We start from the raw sequence: 18,466 nt of genomic DNA, 5'->3' as shown, positions 1-18,466 counted from the left end.
AGACTCCTTGTACTGGGAATTTTCACTGTGACTGAGGTGATCTCGCTTAAGCAAGGAAGCGGGACTAGGTGATCTCCAGAGGTCCATTCCAACCTCAACCATTCTGTGATTCTCCGATATAGGCACTGGATTCACTAGTTCTGAAATATTAAAACCCAGATACTGAATAAGTCCCAGGAATGCTGTTAATGTGTATTGTGGCCTCTGCTTTATTGGTACCATGTGCTGGTGACTGTGATATTGTGGGAAGCCAGGTTGATGTGATTGGTAGGGAAATTTGTCATCTCATTGTCATTTAGAAGCTTCTGACTGTTCATTGCAGAAGTTTGTGGTACTTTGAGAGGGTGGAGGGAAGATAAGGTAATAAAAAAGAGACTTACTTTATTTTTAAATTTCTCATATCATGTATCCAGTCTTAGTAATTTTCACAGGTTTTGTTTAAAGTATTCCCAATACTAGGATAATACCTAACTACAAAGCTAGCTAAGTATAATAGACGCTATTTATAATTTTGTGTGATCAGTTGTGCAAGGGAATAAAAGCTATAATGGGTCTCTACATTTTGTTCTTAAGACTTGGAGGTGTAGGTATGTAGGCAGAGCTTGATGGAAACTGCTGATCATAGGATTTTGGTGTCCAGTAGGATGTGTGTGCTGAATAGCATGTACATGGACAGTTGCTGGAACTGTTACTGGCTTTAAGGATTCTGGTTTCTCCGTCTTTACCCTTAATTCTGAGTTTCTAAACACTATGGGGCGAAGAAGTGAGGGAAGGTGAGAAGGAAAAGGAGAACAGTGATGAAGGAAAATGTATTTATGTAAATATTCTATGTAAAATTATTTTAAAATAGATGTTTTATTCATGTCCTGGAAACTTCTAAGGGTTTCTTGAAACTACAGGGATGACTCTTCCAGGATTTCACAGAGAACCCTCTCTAGGTAATGTCCCTTGATTTTATTTTCACTGAACTGATAGCTGGCTGTTTTGAGCGAGGTTGGGCTGATTGCAGGATCTTAATTTGGAAACAGATAAGGCTGATTGGGATTCATCCAGGTTGCTCTATTAAGGACAGCTACTGACTTTATCCCAGATCCCTTAATTTGTTGCAGCTGTTGCATATAAAATAATGTTCTTATACCTAAGGCCTACTTCAGGCTATGTGCACTATGTTTGTCTCACAGATTATAACCAAAACCTTGTTTTCTTTTTCTCATAGCTCTGTGAATAATCTTTCACTGTAGTACTAAGCTGTGATTTCAGAGTAGCATTAAGCTGTGAGCAGATTTGCCTAAGTGATCTTCGGAGATTAAGACTCTGTATACCTATATAAGACAGAATTGTATTTTTCTATTTTACTTTTATGCTTTGAAATTTATTGCTCATGACAGACCATACTTAAAATAATTTTTACGCATGGTAGCATTGCTTTCACAAGTATGTGGAGTGTGTTAAATAACACTCCATATCTATTTTCAAAAAATATCTATCTTCGTTGTCATAACACTCCATATCTATTTTCAAAAAATATCTATCTTCGTTGTCTTTGGCTTGATGTGACCTTGGAGCTTTTACAGTGAGAAGCAACAGAGATAAAGCCTGCCAACACTTGGCTTTCAAAGGGTGCCTGCAAATCTCTAAAGAGTAAACCATTATTTCAGGAAAAAAAATCTCCTCTATAATAAGGTTGAAAGGCCCTATTACTATCAAAGATACAACGTGATACCAATTTGAATTGGGAACAGTGTCTATTAAAGAAGCCTAAATTCTAAATTAGAGATTATGTGGGTTAGAAAGAAGTAAAGCGGTTGTGAAGAGGCATTCTGTATTGTCTACCTTGATGCATCCATATCTTTTTTTTTTTTTTTTTCCCTGTGACTATGGACAGCTACTGTGCAGAAGTGTCATTGGGAACAAGGCAACGGGTGAGTGCCTGACTGGGGTTTACTTGTTCTGCTTGTTGAAGTAGTGGACTTCAGCAGCCCCAGTATTACTTTGGTTTATCTGGAGAACCATGAACCTCTCAGGCATATTCTCATAATAGTTTGAACAAAAAACTTCTCTTCTTGAGCTTTACCTCTCAATTAACAAACTTTTCTTCATTGGGATTTTTTTCATTATGCCTTGTATGAATGTACATCCAGAGGAACTGATTCAAATCCTAGGTTTAGGATTTGAATTATAAAATGTATGGAGAAGCTTTTAATCTGCTTCAGTTAATCTTGAAAATGAGTATTGAGAGCATGTTGTTTAGGATCCTACTTCAGACTCTTAAAGTTGAATGTAAAATAGGATTGAGAGTGAGCTCCAGAAACATTTGACTAGCTCACGATTCTTCCTTGAGAGACAGATCTAGATCTCTGAGCAGTCTAAACCCAAGGAAGAACAATAGACTGCTATAAGACATCCCTTATTTGTATTGTGGATATACTTCAATGGCAGGGCATGATGCCAAATTCAAGCTCTGCTAGATCTGTGCTTGTACTGTTCTGAGCCATCTCTGCCTGTCTTGGGCTTCTGGCCGTACTAAGTGGTGGGAGAAGTTGAAATGACAGTGGCAGGGGACAGAGCTGGAGAATGAGAGCCAGAAAGTGAGGGGACAGGAGGCATTAGTGTAGGATCCCACTGATGTTAGAGAGGCAGTTATAGGTATGTAACTGCAATGGTGGTTGAAGGAGAGGAGACAGTTGTGAGGATATAAACCTGGAATGTAAAGATGTGAAGAAGTAGCATGGCAGTGTCAGAGGTTGGAAATACTATAGTGGCTCATCTAGGCGGTGTATTGCAAGCAGTTACCTTTTGAAAGGTAATAACTAAGTCCTGAGGAAACTGAAGTACTGTATGCCACAGCAAAAGTAAAGAGAGTTGAGTGCTGTTAGTGCTCAGGGCCTTGGCAACAGGGGAGAATTTGATGCAGTAAGTATATTCAGGAGATGCTGATGTCTTTTGTGCTCCATGCTGTAAAAGGTGAAAAAGTCTCAAGATTTCTATCAGTCTTTCCAGTGAAAGTAGGAACTGGAGAAAATTATTTCAAAGAGAGATCATCTACTCTGGAGTATAGTCAGCCATTTTAAACAGATTTCACTAACAGAATTCTTTCCTTATTTCTACTTTGAAACAAATAATACTGTTCTGATCATCTGCTATGCAGAACAGCAGTTGTGAAATATCTGAAAAATCACAGGCATCCTGACAAGCTTAATTCTTTCCTTTGACTGATGCACTCGCCTGCTCCTTGGCAAGTAATATAGTGTGTCTCCTGAAAGGATGAAATGGAGCGTTTTTGGAATACACTATATGGCACAAAACTGGGAGAAGTTGTTAATAAACAAGATAGTTGTGCTGCCATTCAGAGACCTTGACAGGCTGGAGAAATGAGCCAGCAGGAATCTCATGAAGTTCAATAAGGTAAATGCAGACCTGCTTCTGGAGAGGGATTGCCCCATAGACCAAAACAGCCTGGAGGCCAACTGGCTGGAGACCTCCTTTGCAGAGAAGGACTAGGGGGTCTTGGTAGGGCAATAAGTTGAACATGTTTTAGAAATGCGCTCTTGGATGCAGCCCAGTGGCCTCCTGGGCTGCATCCAGGCAGAGCACTGCCAGTAGATTGAGGGAGGTGAACCTTCTTCCCAGCCCTGGTGAGTACTGGGTCTTGTTCTGGACTCCCTAGGACCAGAATGACATAGACTTGGTAGATGGAGCCATGCAAAGTCATGCATGAGAAGAGGCTGAGAGAGCTGGGACTGTTCAGCCTGCAGAAGAGAAGGCTCAGGGGTGATCTTAGCAATGTTAATAAGTATCTTATGGGAGGGTATAAAGAAGACAGGGCCAGACCCTTTTCAGTGGTGCCTCATGCCAAGACAAGAGGCAGTGGGCCCAAGCTGGAGCACATTAAATTCCAGCTGAACACAAGAAAACACTTCTTCACTGTGAGAGTGACAGAACGCTGGGACAGGTTGCCCAGAGAGGAGGTGGAGTCTCCGTTCTTGGAGATACTCAAAACCTGACTGGATGTGATCTTGAGCAACCTGTTTTTGCTGATCTTGTTTTGAGCAGAGGGTTGGGCAAGGTTATCTCCAGAAGCACACTTCTGTCTCATCCATTCTGTGATTCTGTGACTGCCGTAGGAAATTGTTGGCTCATGTCCGTGTTAAAGTAAAAGCTGCTAAACTCCAGACAATGCTATGCACAAATGTCCTTAGTTTGCATGGTGTTACTATGCCTTTACTTCTGTCTTAAGGACTCTCTCTCAAATATTACACTGCAGGGCAGCAAATGCTTAAGGACTGTTGTGTGTCACAAGACTGCACTGTTGTGGTGTAGTCCTCACAACAGGAAGAGGCAGTTGCCTTTATTTGCATTACTCATGTTTTTGGCACAAGAATACATGATCCTTTTGAATGCACATATATTTTCTCTCATCACTGTGATCCCTGGCAACCTGCTGAAAATGATCTGTGAACTGGTCAATGTGGTGTCACAAGTCCAGTGTTATGTAAGCATCAGAATAAAAGCATCTAATTCTGTGGGATGCACCATACCACATAAAATGACAGCCTTAGTCATTACTTAGATCTGCTTGTTAAGGAGGAACTCTGAATCATTCTTGTGGTATATCCCCAGTGGGTACTTGCCAAATCCAGAGGTCAGAGTTAGTCTTGAAGGGTGTGGTTGATATGTATTTTTTGCTCCATGTTTCCTGGCTTTTACAAATTCAGCTTTAGCTGTACTTTAGCCAGTTAACTTCATATTTGTATTAACTTGAATTCTGGACAATAATTTGTGGGCTTGTTTTATTCATGGTGATCCATATGCTTGTTCATGTTCTTGTAAGCTACCCTAGATAGGAAACTGTTCCCAGAAAAGGGGAAATTGACTTTTCCAAATGTGCACTGACCATAAAATGGAAAGTGAAGAAAATTCCAATGTTGAAAAGTGGAATAAGCAGTATAGACTGTGTACCCAGAAGCAACCTCTAATCAGAGTGCTGTTTTCTGTGTTGATGGTAAGCACTTTTTTTGCATGCAGAAGTAGCAGTAGTTTCATTTGACCTTTCTGTGTCAGGCTTTGTAACGTGAGGTGATGCGAAATACCTTGCAAGGTCAAGTCTAGAGTTGATATGTTTCCAAATCATCTTTCGGTGCTCTGCAACTATGCACAATGTGGAAGCGGGTAGATCTGCGGCTGTAGATGGCGTTCTGTATCTGATGGCACAGGCTGATATGGATAATTTGAAATTGTTCTATAACATGTTAAAAAAGTTTCTAGCTAGACCGTGCTTCTGGTGGTAGAACATGGTTTAAAATGCCACTGTAAGCAAGTGAAACAGAGCCTTAAGAGAAGGCTATGAATGCTTAAGGGAAAATGTCAAATTCCTGTACAAACTTGGTATAGTATTCAGGAGACTGTAGAGGAGGAGCATAATGAAACACTGTCTTCCTCTTGCTAGTGCTGGTAATGGTTCAGCTTCATTTGCAAACGAAGCAGAGCAGAAATGCCTCCCCCCTATCTACTGGTCCACCTGCCAAACCCTGACTGATCTTTTTGGCAATCTGAACACATCCTTCAGAAAAGGAGACTTTCTTGTCAGCACACAGTTTTTCCCCTTCAGAGCTATTACATGTGCATGATGTTTATGCAGTGATCTTCTTAAATTATGAAGTGCTGCTTTTTTGTTTTTGTTTAATAAATATTAATAAAAGAATGCGAGGAAGCAAAAATGAGACCAAGCACCTCTTTAGTAAACTTATTTATTGTTGCTGGTTCTTTCTGCCAAGCTAGAATTATGTGGAAGACTAGACTATCTAGAAGATCTGTAGCCTTTTTTTTTGTACAAAAGTTGTTACTGTAGGAGCTAGACAGATGTATTTCTCCTAGCCAGTTAATCTGAAATTCTTTTAAAAGGTATCAAAAAACTTAGCAGAGCTGCTGCTTTCGTCTTCTGATGGACCTGACAACTCAGAGTATGCTACTTCTCAACTGTAGATTGCCAAAGCCTACATGAAGGATTTGGAACCACTTTTTCCATTTACTCTGCAAAGTTGTTTCTCTGGTAGTACAAAGAAAAATGTTCTCTGAGCTCTTGTTATGCAAGTTGAATTTCAGAGAAAATAGCATGCAAATAGTCAATAGTATAATCATGAAACTTTTTTGTCAGCTTCCCAAAAGATAACATTAAAAATTATTAATAAGTTGATGTTAAATTGGGAGTCTTGCTTGCATTTAATTTCAGAAAGAGGAAGCCTCTTCGCACATAAACGAATGATGTATGTTTAAAGGCAGGATTTCTTCTGAAAAGTGTCATTGGCTTTTTTAAAACTTCCCTGTATCCAACATGATTTCTCTGTGTATTCTCTACGGGATTTCTGTAATTCCTGTGTTATGGCTGTATCTTACATAGGATTATCAGTTCAAATGGCATCTTAAAGTGCGTGTGTAGAAGCAAGTAAAACACTCACATTTTTCTGTTCCCTTTGTAGAAATAAAAGCAAGAACAAGGGTGATATGTTAAAGTTGCAAACAATGTAGGATTATTATTTATGTGCTCTGAGGAGTTTTTGACTTTATTTTTTGAAGGAATGTTGCTTGTGGCTGTGCATTAGAATGGTAGCTTGAAGCAGTATTCAGCACCTCAGTGTGTCTAGCATAGCTTATTTCCTTTCAGTTGCAGATTTGATAATTAAATTAATATATATTGTGTAAATGCACTTCTGGAAAAAAGTGAAAAGTCTTGAAAATTGAAAATATTCTGAGTTCCCTGGATGTAAAAGTTGTGATACTAGTACACTGAAATAATGTAAAATCTGATTTACAAAGGCAGAGGCAATGCATTTTTGTAACTTCAGTCATGAATCTGTTAAGACAAGCAGTTAAGTTGAATACTCTTAGTAGTTGTTTAGTCTGTGGATTCAGTGCTGAATTACAATACTCAGGCTGCATTGTCTTTGGGTGACTGTAGTTTGGCATCCATGCATTTGATGACTTGGTGGTGTATCATAGCAGTTTGAGCCTTTCTGGCACAGGTGCTCTTCCAAACATGTAGTGAGGTGGTTTGGGCATTAAACTCATCGAAACAAAACAACCCTGCACCTGTACCTTTTACTCCTGTTGGGTTTGTTTCCTGCCAGTTTAGTACCCTAAGCTGGTGCACTAAACGCTCAGGGGAGCAGCAGTGCTTGTGCAAGGGAAAGAACATGCAATATGAATTTAGAATGGCTTGAGCTGTTGTAGAACTGTAATTAAAAGGCACTTGTTTTAGTCAGGGCAAATAATTAATACAGAATTAAATTATTTTATACATGTTTCTAGGCACAAGGGTCCCATCCTCTTGTACTGGAAAAGCTAAGGCAGTATGTGTGTTGTTGAACAGATAGATGGGAACCACTGACAATCCTGTTGTTGCTAATGACTGGAAAGATGAAAATTTAGGAAGAGAAACTGACCTTCCCTAGCTGTAAATTCTGAATTGTGGGAGATGTATAAAAGATTATGACAAGAAGATTATGAAATGTACTGTATACAGGAAAATACTTTGCTGTGAGGAGTGGTTGAACCCTGGAGCCAGTCACCCAGAGAGGTTGTGGCGTCTCCATCCTCCATTCAAAGCCCAATGGGACATGGTCCTGGGCAACCTACTGTAGCTGGTCCTACTTGAGCAGAGAGGTTAGACCAGATAATCTCTGGAGGTCCCTGCCAACCTCAACTATTCTGTGATTCTGTCATACAGAAACTTCAATACCTTCTCTGTTTTGTTAATATTACTTGCAAATTGGCTGGTGTTCAACATTATCTTATGTAACTTATATTTTCATTACAATTGCTTTTTTGCCTTGAGTCAGGGGCATATTAAGTTCTAGATGGCATTCTTGTTTTTCTTTTGTGTGTTTTCTAGTAATAGATGTTGTCAGCCTTGGATTTCATGCAGCTTCTTTTGGCAAAGAATTTCATAGTTGCTGTACTGACAGTTTTCAAGCTATCCCCAATCCTTTCCCCATTACCTGCACACAGGCATTATTTATCGCGATGTATCTTAAAAAAAAAAAAAAATCAGCAAGCTTAATTTTTAGTATTGCAGAATATGAAGAAATGTTGCTTTTTCAGCTCACTATAGATCTTGTATTTTAAATTTTAAATCCTGTGTGAGCATGCTGAGTTTGATCTACTTGATGTTTAGTTACCAAACATAGTCCTATGTGTAGACTAGATATAATGCTAGTGACTACATTTAACCTTGGATAGAGGTTTGTAGTAATTAGTTCCTATTTTTAATCCGAACTTTTCTGGTCCATTTGTAAAGAACACAGGGTGGACTGCTGCTCAGCAAAGAGGGAAGTAGGTGCCGTATTCTGTAACGTTAATGGTCATAGAAGTAGCAGTATGTGGATTCTGATCACGGAACTTTGCACCAGTTTAACAAGTGTTGGTCTTGGATTATGTTGGTGAAGTGCAGTTATAACTCGCTTCATTGCATCATTTCTTGATGAAGTTTAATTTTTATTATTTAGAAAGCATTATAAAGACATATTTTTCTAAAATAAAAGCTGGAATAAAAAGCATGATTCTCAATGTCTTGTGCTTATACTGAGGAAACTTGGGTCCAGAATGATGGCTTTCTCCACTCTTGAGAGTGTTTATCAGGTATGTCAAACCACCAATGAACTAGCAGATTCTCAGGATCGACACTTTTGGATGTGGCTGAAGACTTTTCATTGTGGATGATCTGAGATGTCAAAGCACATTCTGAATTTTAGCGGATATTTATCCAGCCTCTTTGGATAGTTGTGACTCTTTCAGGCAACTTAAGTTATCGGTCAAAACTTGCGATACTTCAAATTATCAAATATTTGGGAAAATCTTGATGTTGATAAGTACTGATAGTGTAAGCCTATATGAGGTAAGTATGGTGTTACGTATTTGGCAACTTTTCTCAGCCTTTTTAATTATTGAGTGGATTGACAGATTCTTAAAATGGATTATAGCTGACATACAACATCATTTTGGGAGTATAAACAGTAAATTACACTGGCAGTAGATGAAAATTGGTTGAAGTGAATGTCCTGTGCATTATAAATCATTAGATTTTACTGTCATACCTTTCTTACCTAGCATTAAGAATTTTAAGTGTGGACAATATTTGGGGCCTTCCAGGCTGGTACAAATAGTTGGTTGTTGGCCCTTGCTTCTTCCTAGCCAGCTCTTTTGACAATAAAATACTGTACTTGATTTTGTCTGTACTGCAGTTCTGGTGCTTTTTTTGGCCGATTGGCTGCTTATTGCCATAAATACTTGATCCTCCACTTCAACTTGCATTTAGTTCTCTGATTATGCCTGACCTTGCAAATGGCTATGTGTGGATAGTGATTTCTAAGGGTTTTATTGTCTAATTCAAAAGTGCAACACAAGATGAAGTCACTACTTTGAGTTTTGAAAAGATTTCTTGCAAGCTCTGTCACTGTAATTTGACATTTTTATATAGGGGTGAGCTGCTCTGAAAGACTCCCCAGTGCTTGCCTGACAGTTTAAAATAGTAGCTGATCTCGATTACTTTTATCATTGAGTATCATTGCATGTATCTCATGATTTGCATAGCATTTTGCAAGTACCCAAATGGAGAGAAAAATACTTTTGCACAGTATATCTGGAGCTGAACTAATAACGAATGTGCTTTAAACTGATTCTTGCTGTTTGTATATGTTTAAGAACTTTAAATTTAGAAGCTAGGAAGAGAATTCAGCATTCAGGTAGAAAACAGCAGGTTGCTCTCCTATGGTTAGGATAGAAGATGAATTCCAGGGAGAGCAGGAAAAAAGCAAACATTTCAGTCTCTTAAAATCAAGATCTGTGCGTACACTAATTATTTAGAGGAATTCTTCCACTATTATAATTGGAGAAGTGCTGTAATATTAAAATGTTGATCTAAGATTAAAGAAGTTACTGACTCTTTAAACAGTATTTCGTATTCTGAGTGTGACTAAAGGGCAATGGTAAAATAATTTTTGTTGGACTCTACAATACTGTGGCTGCAGAAATACTGTCAATACTGAAAATTACCCCAAAGTGTAGATAAGATCTAAAATGGTCTGTTTTACTGTCTGTGAGAAGTATGCGCAAGTCTGGTGTGGTTTCAGTAAGACACAAAGTAATGTTCATTCATGTTTTGAAAGAAATGTGAAGACAGTCCTGTGAAGTGAATTAGAACACTTCAATAAAATACTGGCTCTTATGTTGTAAATTTGCCTGTGCAAGTGCAGAAGGAGGCTTTTGCTCTTGTTTAAGCTTTTTTGAAAACTTGCATCAATTAATTTGAATTCAGTAGCTGCAGCATTCAGACTTCAGAAAGACATGAATCTTTTGTTTTGAAACATACTTGAAGAATGAGGACATATTAGTTTGGTTTTTGTGTACAAATAAAATTCTGGTTCTCACAGTTTCCTGAGGTTTTTTCCTGTATTTCCATAAAGGTTTTCTCAATTTCTGTAAAGTTTTAGGTGCTCTAAAAAGGTACAGGAAGTGAGATTCTTGTCTGAAAATGACATGAAGTGGCAATGAAAGTTGGAGGAGGATTCTGTATAAATGTTCACAGGGTATTTTCTGAAAAGATAGCACCATGCGTAATGTTTAATATATAATAATAAATACCAAATTATCCATTAACTTATGATTAGTTTGTGTAAGCTGTCATGTTTATTTACTTTTTACAGCTGGTGTCTATGGGAATATTTAACTTCCCATATTATGTTTGAGTCTCAGAAGAATTGATGGCTAGTTTTTTTTTTTTTTTTTTTTTTTTTTTTTTTTAGTTTCGTTGGAAAATGAGGAAGTGAGGAGGAAAAGTTTGGAACAACTAAACGTCATGAAGTGATTGCGAGGATGCTTGTAGGACAGCAACAGGATGGGACTCTTGTGAACTAGGATTAGTCAAACATCTGGGGTGGTAATCTTGGTCGTTTGAAGCTTGTCTTGACTGTGCAGTCTCAGCTGAGAATTAATGTGGTACCTTTGACTAGCAGAATAGGAGTCCATTGCTCTTAGAGGCTCTAAGTAATTTGCAAATAGGATATGCTAAATATTAAGCCACAGTTTTGTCATACTGTCTTGACATCAGCATGCCTCTGGAACAGTGCAGATACTAGAGCCAATGGCAAAAACTGGCTGAATTACCCTATTCTGTAGAGAGTGAACTCTTGGACAGTGTTCTAGAAGACACTGAGTACCTCCAGGGTCTCTTTCATCTTTTGGAAACAGTAAATAAGCCTTTTTTTTTTTTTTTTTTTTTTTTTTTTTTTGCATAATAGATGGTTTGCTAAAACTGTTAATGAGACTTGTCCCTGAGTACTTGTCATCTTTGTCTTGTGAGAACTAAGGTTAGGGAATAGTTGATGCTCTTGCATTGAACTTCTGATTATTTAAATTTATTGTGTCTGATAATTCAGAGGCTTGCCCTTTCAAAAGTTTAATACTGTCTTAAACAAGGTTAGCTCCTATCAGAGGTGCTAAGTTGCAGATACGTAGTTCCAACCCATCCTATACGCTACCTGTGGTCTCTGTTTTTCCATTATTACACAGATTATCTTGATGTACGCTGCCCAAAGTAATACGAAGATGGATATAATACACTGTGCAGCACTTCAATAAGTCCGTTAAGTGGAAGCTTTATGAGAAGGGAGGAGGTAGTCAAAGAGCAGGGATTGCTTTTGATGTTTTTCTTGACTTACTAAAGTGTAAACATTCTTTCAAAGGTATATGGCTTTATATAGTGGATTTTAGTCTGCTTGTTAGTGTTCTTGCTTCTCTTAGTTATCTGAGTGGGTTCCGTGAAAAGGCTGTTCAATATCTCTTGAAATTCTGCTGTCCTTAAGAGACTGTAAGGAGAAGCAGTGTCTCTGGTGGGAAGACATACTGAATTTACAGAAAATTTAAAGAGAAAACTACAGAAAAGTTGCATCACACCTTAATTTTGCAATGAAATTTTGAAAACTAAGCTTTATACAAACTGTACTTTGATTCTTGACTGTTTTTTTTATTGTTTGCATCTTTGAGTTAATATGTTTGGAAGTGTGTCATTCCATATGAAAGACAAGTAGCTGCTATTAGTTATTTTGGATATTGGAAAACAAATACCATCTTGTCAAAGGAAGTGCTATAATGGATTCTGTGAATCGGCAAACTCTTGAATTCCTTTAGATTTTGCTCACCCTAAGACTTTGAGCAAGTTACTTGGGCATTTTGCCAACATTCTTTTCCTGAAGTGAAAGTATCTCCCTGTTTCTGCCTTGTTTTTTCTAATGACTACATGAGAAGTTTGGCTCATGTATTACTACTTTGAAGCTGGAAATCATTAAGTTCAGATAAACATTAGATTTATCAGCTGATTGTAGAATAACTTCATTAATGGTCTGTATATGAGGAGTGCTGAATTTTTGAGGGATACTTGCTTGCAAGATAGGTGATGAAGACAAAGTAGTAACACCACATGGTGGCATAAAACACTTAATTTGCAAGTTGCCTCCCTTGTAAACTAAGTGTAACATTAATGATGATTGTTCCTTGGAGGCTTTTTGCAATGGTACTATGGCTTTTCTATGACAAAACTTGAAAGCAGATCCTGTATCTTGTTCGCAAATTAGGGTGCGGGAGAGCGTAAGAATTGCTAGAGTTCATCAGAATAGAGCTGTTTGTGTCTTCTCTCTGGTAGTGAAATGTAGCACATCTTTTCATTGTGAAATTAAAGAGCCTAACTTAAAGCAACCAGTCCCCCAAACCCCCCAACCCTCCTTGCCATCAGTTATCACTGCACCTGAGCAGATGGCTTTTTCTGTGTCTTGAGGATTTGTTTATTCTTTCAAAGTGTTTCAGTCTGCCTCTTTAAACTGTCCAAAGTTTCATTTTCCATTTAAGCCAGACATCTTGTAGATGCAATAGATTCTGATTAGATTGTCCTTCCAAATACTCAGGTTCCTATTGATTATTTTTAGGTATATTGCCCTACTATTGCGTATTTTCATTGTGCACTTACTTGGTATGTACATACGGGAGCTCTGAAGAATAACAGCATGTCTAGCACAGTAGTGTCTGCAAACATTTGCTTTCAAAAAATCAAGAATGTGCTCTTGAAGTAAGGAAGGTGGTCAGCTTAAATTTAACTCAGTTCAACACTATATCTTGATTTTTATTTTTCCTATAAATTGAGAAGTTGTATTTTACTGTTGGATTACCGTTGCATTCCTAACCCATAATTAGGCATGTGAAGTGATGTGGCTTTCCCAAAGGTGAAAGCTCCTGGTATATCAGTAAGACTTGTGGTTGCTCTGCATTCTGTGAAAGTCGCACATGCTTAGTTCACTTGTGGAACCTAGGAATACTTCGGTCTCTGTATAGGAGTTGGGTGCTTTTTTCTCCTCATAATTGCTAATAGGTATATATATGCATCTTATGATTCACTACAGTATAGATAAAATAATAGTATAGTCTACTTTGGATTGTATTTTAGAAATTTATATCCTAAGTTAGATTGCATTTGCTCTGAGATCCATGAATACCTGGAGTGTGTTTGATCAACTGATTTTATTCTCTCTATCCTGTTTCAGTAAATAACCAAAGAAATTAGTTATTTGGAGTTAGATGATTGTTCTGTTAGCCTGAGCCATTTTGTGTTTGGCATAGAATCCTGTGCATGTTCTAACTTCAAAACTGAACTTCTTTAGAGATATACTGTCCTGAATTTTTAAACATGTTGTGGGGCTGATTAGCATGCAGTGAGTTTAGCAAGAAACTTAAAATCACTAGGAGAGAAGGTAGAAACTCTGTCCCTTTTCTGCTTTTTCTACAGTATCTCAGGCTTTTTTTTTCAAATTAGTGATCAGATTAAAAAAAAAGTCTATGTCTCAAGAGAATGAGACAGAAAGGTAAGCAGTGTAAGTGCTGAGAATGTAAGAAAGTAATTAACCACATTATCCAAATCTGTTTTTTCCATTGTGTTGAATTTTGGTAGATCCCATTGTCCTACAACTCTTAGCTGGAAATCCTTTCAATAACTATTTTAATTACCAATTAATTGGGGGGAGGGGGAAGAAAACTTAAGATGGAATAACAGAATCACAGAATGGTTGAGGTTGAAAAGGACCTCTGGAGATCATCTAGTCCAACACCTCTGTTCAAGCAGGGTCACCTAAAGTGCGTTGCCTATGACATGTCCAGATGGCTTTTGAATATTTCCAAGAATGGAGACTCTGCAGCCTCTCCAGGCAACGTGTTCCAGTCATCCTCACAGATAAAGATTTTTTTTTTCCCCCTCTTTTGTTCAGACAGAACTTCCTGTGTTTCACCTCTTGTCCTATCACTGAGCACCACTGACAGTTTGGCCTCACCTTCTTTACACTCTGGCTTCAGATACTTACACACATTGATCAGATCCCCCCTCAGTCTTCTCTTCTCCAGGTTAAACAGGCCCAGCTCTCGCAGTCTTTCTTCATAAGAGAGATGTTCCAGTCCTCAAATCATCTTTGTAATCCCATGCTGGACTCTCTCCAGCAGCTCCATGTCTCTCTTGTCCTGGGGAGCCCAGAACTGGACACCGTACTTGAGATGTGGCCTCACCAGAGCTGAGTAGAGGAGGAGGTGATCCTGCCCTGACCTGTTGGCGACACACTTCCTAGTGCACCCCCAGACCGTTGGCCTTCTTGGCCAAAAGGACATGTTGCTGGCTCATGGTTAACTTGTTGTCCACCAGAACTCGTAGGTCCTTCTCCACAGAGCTGCTCTCCAGTAGCTAGTTGGCTCCCAGCCTGTCCTGGTGCTTGGGATTATTCCTCCCTAGGGGCAGGCCTATACAAATCCCCTTTGGACTTCATGAAGTTTCTCTCTGTCTATGTCTCAAGCCTGTCGAGGTCCCTCTGAACAGCAACGAAGCCCTAATGTATCAGCTACTCCTACCAGTTTGGTATAATTAGCAAACTTGCTGAGAAGGCACTCTGTCCCTTCAGCCAGGTCATAAAAATGTTAAGATGACAGATCTAAATGTGAGGCCAGTATCAGTCACTTAATTTTGGAAGTAATTTTTACTTCTGTTTCAATTGGACTAGAGACTCATACAAACTTGCTTCCATTATTCCATTATCTGGGAAGGCTATTTCAGTAAGATGTGTCTTGATCATATCCTTAAGGCATAGTGCTTTGAAATACACTTTTATGAAATAACAAGATAGATGTTTGTTGCTGTTTTTCAGAGGTCTTGCTATACAGATTCCGTGTTAAGTAAAGAATTGGGGAGATGGTTCTGCATGCAAAATATGTTAGCTGTTCTGCTAATTATCTTAATATAGATTATTTACATTTGTAAACACAAATCTGGTTTTGGGGCTCACTGAGCAACATGTTTGCTCATGGTGTTTAAAGACAAAGTACGTGCCTAAATCCTAACAGAACTAGGGCTGAAGTAATAGGAGATTTTTCTATATGTGTAGTTCACATGTAGTGGAGTAGGGTTTATCTCGACCACAGGCACCACAAAAAATGAGTGGCGCAGAATTTCCACAATATTCCTGTATAGTAATTACACTGTTAAACTTGTGATTATCTAGTGAAATTTATACTCACTTTTTTTTAAGTAGAAATATACCAAATATTCACAACTACAAATTAATTTTCAAAACAGAGTTTAAGGGGATTTGTAGGAGTAAAAAGCTAGCTTTTTCCCATGTTCTGCTTCAAAGTATTCTTGCTTTTTTCAAAATATCTGACTTACATCATGACTTTTTTTGACAAACATTCGATCTGTTTTCAGAGCATAATTTGAATTGTTGGACTTCAAGATATGACTTTAAGGCTGTACTGTTTTTGGTTCATTTTGTCTATTAATAATATTAACTGTATATTTAAGGTGTGTAGATTTAATGCCTTTCATATTCCCAAGATTTATCCTACAATGCCTTCTAATTATTATGTACTCTGTTAATCACTATGGGCTTGAGTTTTGGGTGATTATTATATCTCTGATTAAGTAATTACTGATAAGTAAATGAGAATATATTGCTCTTTTTAGTAGTCCTCTCTGGATTCTGACATTATACTTTGCAAGATTGTTTGGATATGTAGAATACTTTCCCTAATAGTGTGAGTTATACATTTTGGGGGCAAGGGGAGAAGGAGAGAAGGAGATAGTTTGGGAACACTATTATTCAGTGTGGGGACTGATTGCTATTTTTTGTTTGGTTGTAAACCCAGTGTACAAAAGGAGGATCTGGAGGAGGAGAGAGGTCTTGTTAGAACCTAGGCCCACAACTGGAAGAGGATTTTAAGCAAGCAGAGCCAAGTTTAATTCTGTTACCTGTTTTCTCTATGTGAATCACTTTCTGAAATCACTGTAAATCTATTTCTGGCCTCAAGTGTCTTGCTGCCTCCTTAAAGTGATAAGGGCCCCAGATTCAATGTGAAATATGTGTATTGTTGCAATTATTCTTGGAACAATGAAAATGACCTTTAGGTTTCCTTGACAACCTAGAACTTTCTTTTAAAGTGATGTCAATAAAACAAACGTGTTCTTGAATGGAGTATAAATTTCACTGCTGAGGCTGAGGGCTATGAAGTGGAGGGGTTGTTAACCCACATGCTACCACAATTTCAAATAAAGGTTCATGTTTGTCCAATACTACAGTATGGCTAGGGTAATTATAAGGAATATATCTGATTTACTAGTGGTGATGACTTTGCGAAGAGTGTTAGTCACCTGTTTTGTTGCTCAAACTTTTGAGCTAAAAGTTTTGTGCAAGTTTGTTTAGGGAAGAAATCTTTGACTCTCGGTGACCTTTAGTTAATAAACTTCTTTTATTTCTTCTCTAGGATAGGAAGCTTTAGACAGAATTCACACTGGATGAAAACAATTTTCTGAAGCTGGATATATTCCAGGAACTATAACCCAAATGTTTCTCTGTCTGTGGAGTATATTTCACTTTTGAAGTAACTTCTACTGAAGGTATGTACGTCTAACCTTCCCTTTTAAGCTCAGTAGTCACATCATGACTTGCATTGCTATATAATGGGCTCAGGTGTTTGCTAGTGTGATTGTGTGATATTTGATACATAGAGGCATTTGAGGGGGGAAGTGTCCTATCGGTGAGATTAAGACCTAGTTGCATACAACTGAGAAGCTGAATTCCTCTGCTGTCACTGGGCCTAGAGTCTAGGCCTGGTATGTTAATCAGGTTATTCTCTAAAACCAGGTTAAACTAGTAAGTGCCTCTTCAAACTTAAACTCCAATTTAATATACACAGTTGATGGGAAGATGATGGAATTTAGGATTCTTATTTTTTTTTTTCTAGTGACTGACTAAACTTTTTTCTTGGGAACTGCTTGTGCCTATTTCAAGAAGTAACAGCATGGGAATGACACAGAATGAGTTTTGTCATTGGTACAGGGAAAGCGAATAAGCAGTGATTACTTGCTGTTTTTTTATAACATGAGAAACTGGAAACATGCAACAGTTGGCAAGCAATTTAAAACAAACAAAAGGAAATACACTGCCGTGCAATGTGTGATTAATCTGAGGACTCGCTGCCTTAGGGTTACTTAGAAGCAGGAAGTATAAGCATGCTCAAAAAGAGGTTGAATAGAATAGTGGGTGTATAGGTCTGCTGTGACTTAAACAAGATGGTCTTGGTGCAAACTTTGTCTCAAGAAGCCTCTGATACTTCGCTGGCAGTTGGGGGAGCTACTGGGACAGAATGTACCTTTTTTCTTTTCTAAGTACCTATGACTGGCTAATGTGAGACAAAAGATGCATCTAGCCTAAAAATCTGTCTGGCCTATATTCTGATGTTGCAAGCTTTCTTTAAGAGCTGTGAAACCTTTCCCAGACTTGATTTCATTTTGTTGCTTGTAGGAAAGCTACAGTTATGCCAGTAAAAGCAGAGGAACTGACTGACTTGGTCACTTTTTTCTTATTGGTAATTCATTTTGAAAAGCTTTCTTCTTGCTTCAAAGGCAAGAGATTTCTCAAATAGGAAGGCCTTCTGGAGTGAATAGGGTATGAGTGAGGCCAGTTTCCTCTGAAAATTTACTCAACCTGCTGAACCATTTTGTTGCAGAAAGCACAGGTGTGTGGGTGAGCTGTAAATAGAGGTGCTGTGCTGCTGTAACTGGTTATTGTTCTGTTACGTGTCAAACCTGATGGTTTGAAACTGATGCAAATTGTTCTGGAAACTATTTAGGAACCGGAGCACATGGGTGGTACCAAGATGCTTGTAGTTATTTATGCCAGTGAAACCTGTAGAAATGGAAAATAGTGGTCAGCAAAGGCAATGCAGCCTCATCTAAAATCTTAGTAATTAAGATCCACTAGCTCAGTGCTCTCCATTACTAGCTCCTGCTATAGTTATACTTGGGGGGAAATTTAGGACAATATGAATAGAGATGGCCCTCCTGTTTTCTGACAGTCATCAGGTTATTGATTTGTCTGAACCAGCAGTCACTGTA

At 38.2% G+C, this 18,466-nt stretch overlaps 1 protein-coding gene across 10 annotated transcripts in view; it reads left to right on the top strand.

Annotated features, from left to right (window-relative positions):
- PPP6R2 (protein phosphatase 6 regulatory subunit 2) overlaps positions 1 to 18,466 on the top strand; it is a 109,943-nt gene that overhangs the window by 12,550 nt on the left and 78,927 nt on the right. For 9 of the 10 annotated variants that reach the window (XR_009958872.1, XR_009958868.1, XM_062579432.1 and 6 more), the window contains one exon: positions 16,834 to 16,966. The exons of the other annotated variant lie outside the window; for it this stretch is intronic. The gene's annotated coding sequence lies outside the window, so the exon portion shown is untranslated. The remainder of the gene's footprint in view (positions 1 to 16,833; positions 16,967 to 18,466) is intronic. 10 annotated transcript variants of the gene reach the window in all.

This window comes from Rhea pennata, chromosome 1 (assembly GCF_028389875.1).
Source record: "Rhea pennata isolate bPtePen1 chromosome 1, bPtePen1.pri, whole genome shotgun sequence".
NCBI classification, from domain to species: Eukaryota; Metazoa; Chordata; class Aves; order Rheiformes; family Rheidae; genus Rhea; species Rhea pennata.
Note: the sequence above shows the minus strand (reverse complement) of the source record. Positions and strands in the feature narration are given on the sequence as shown.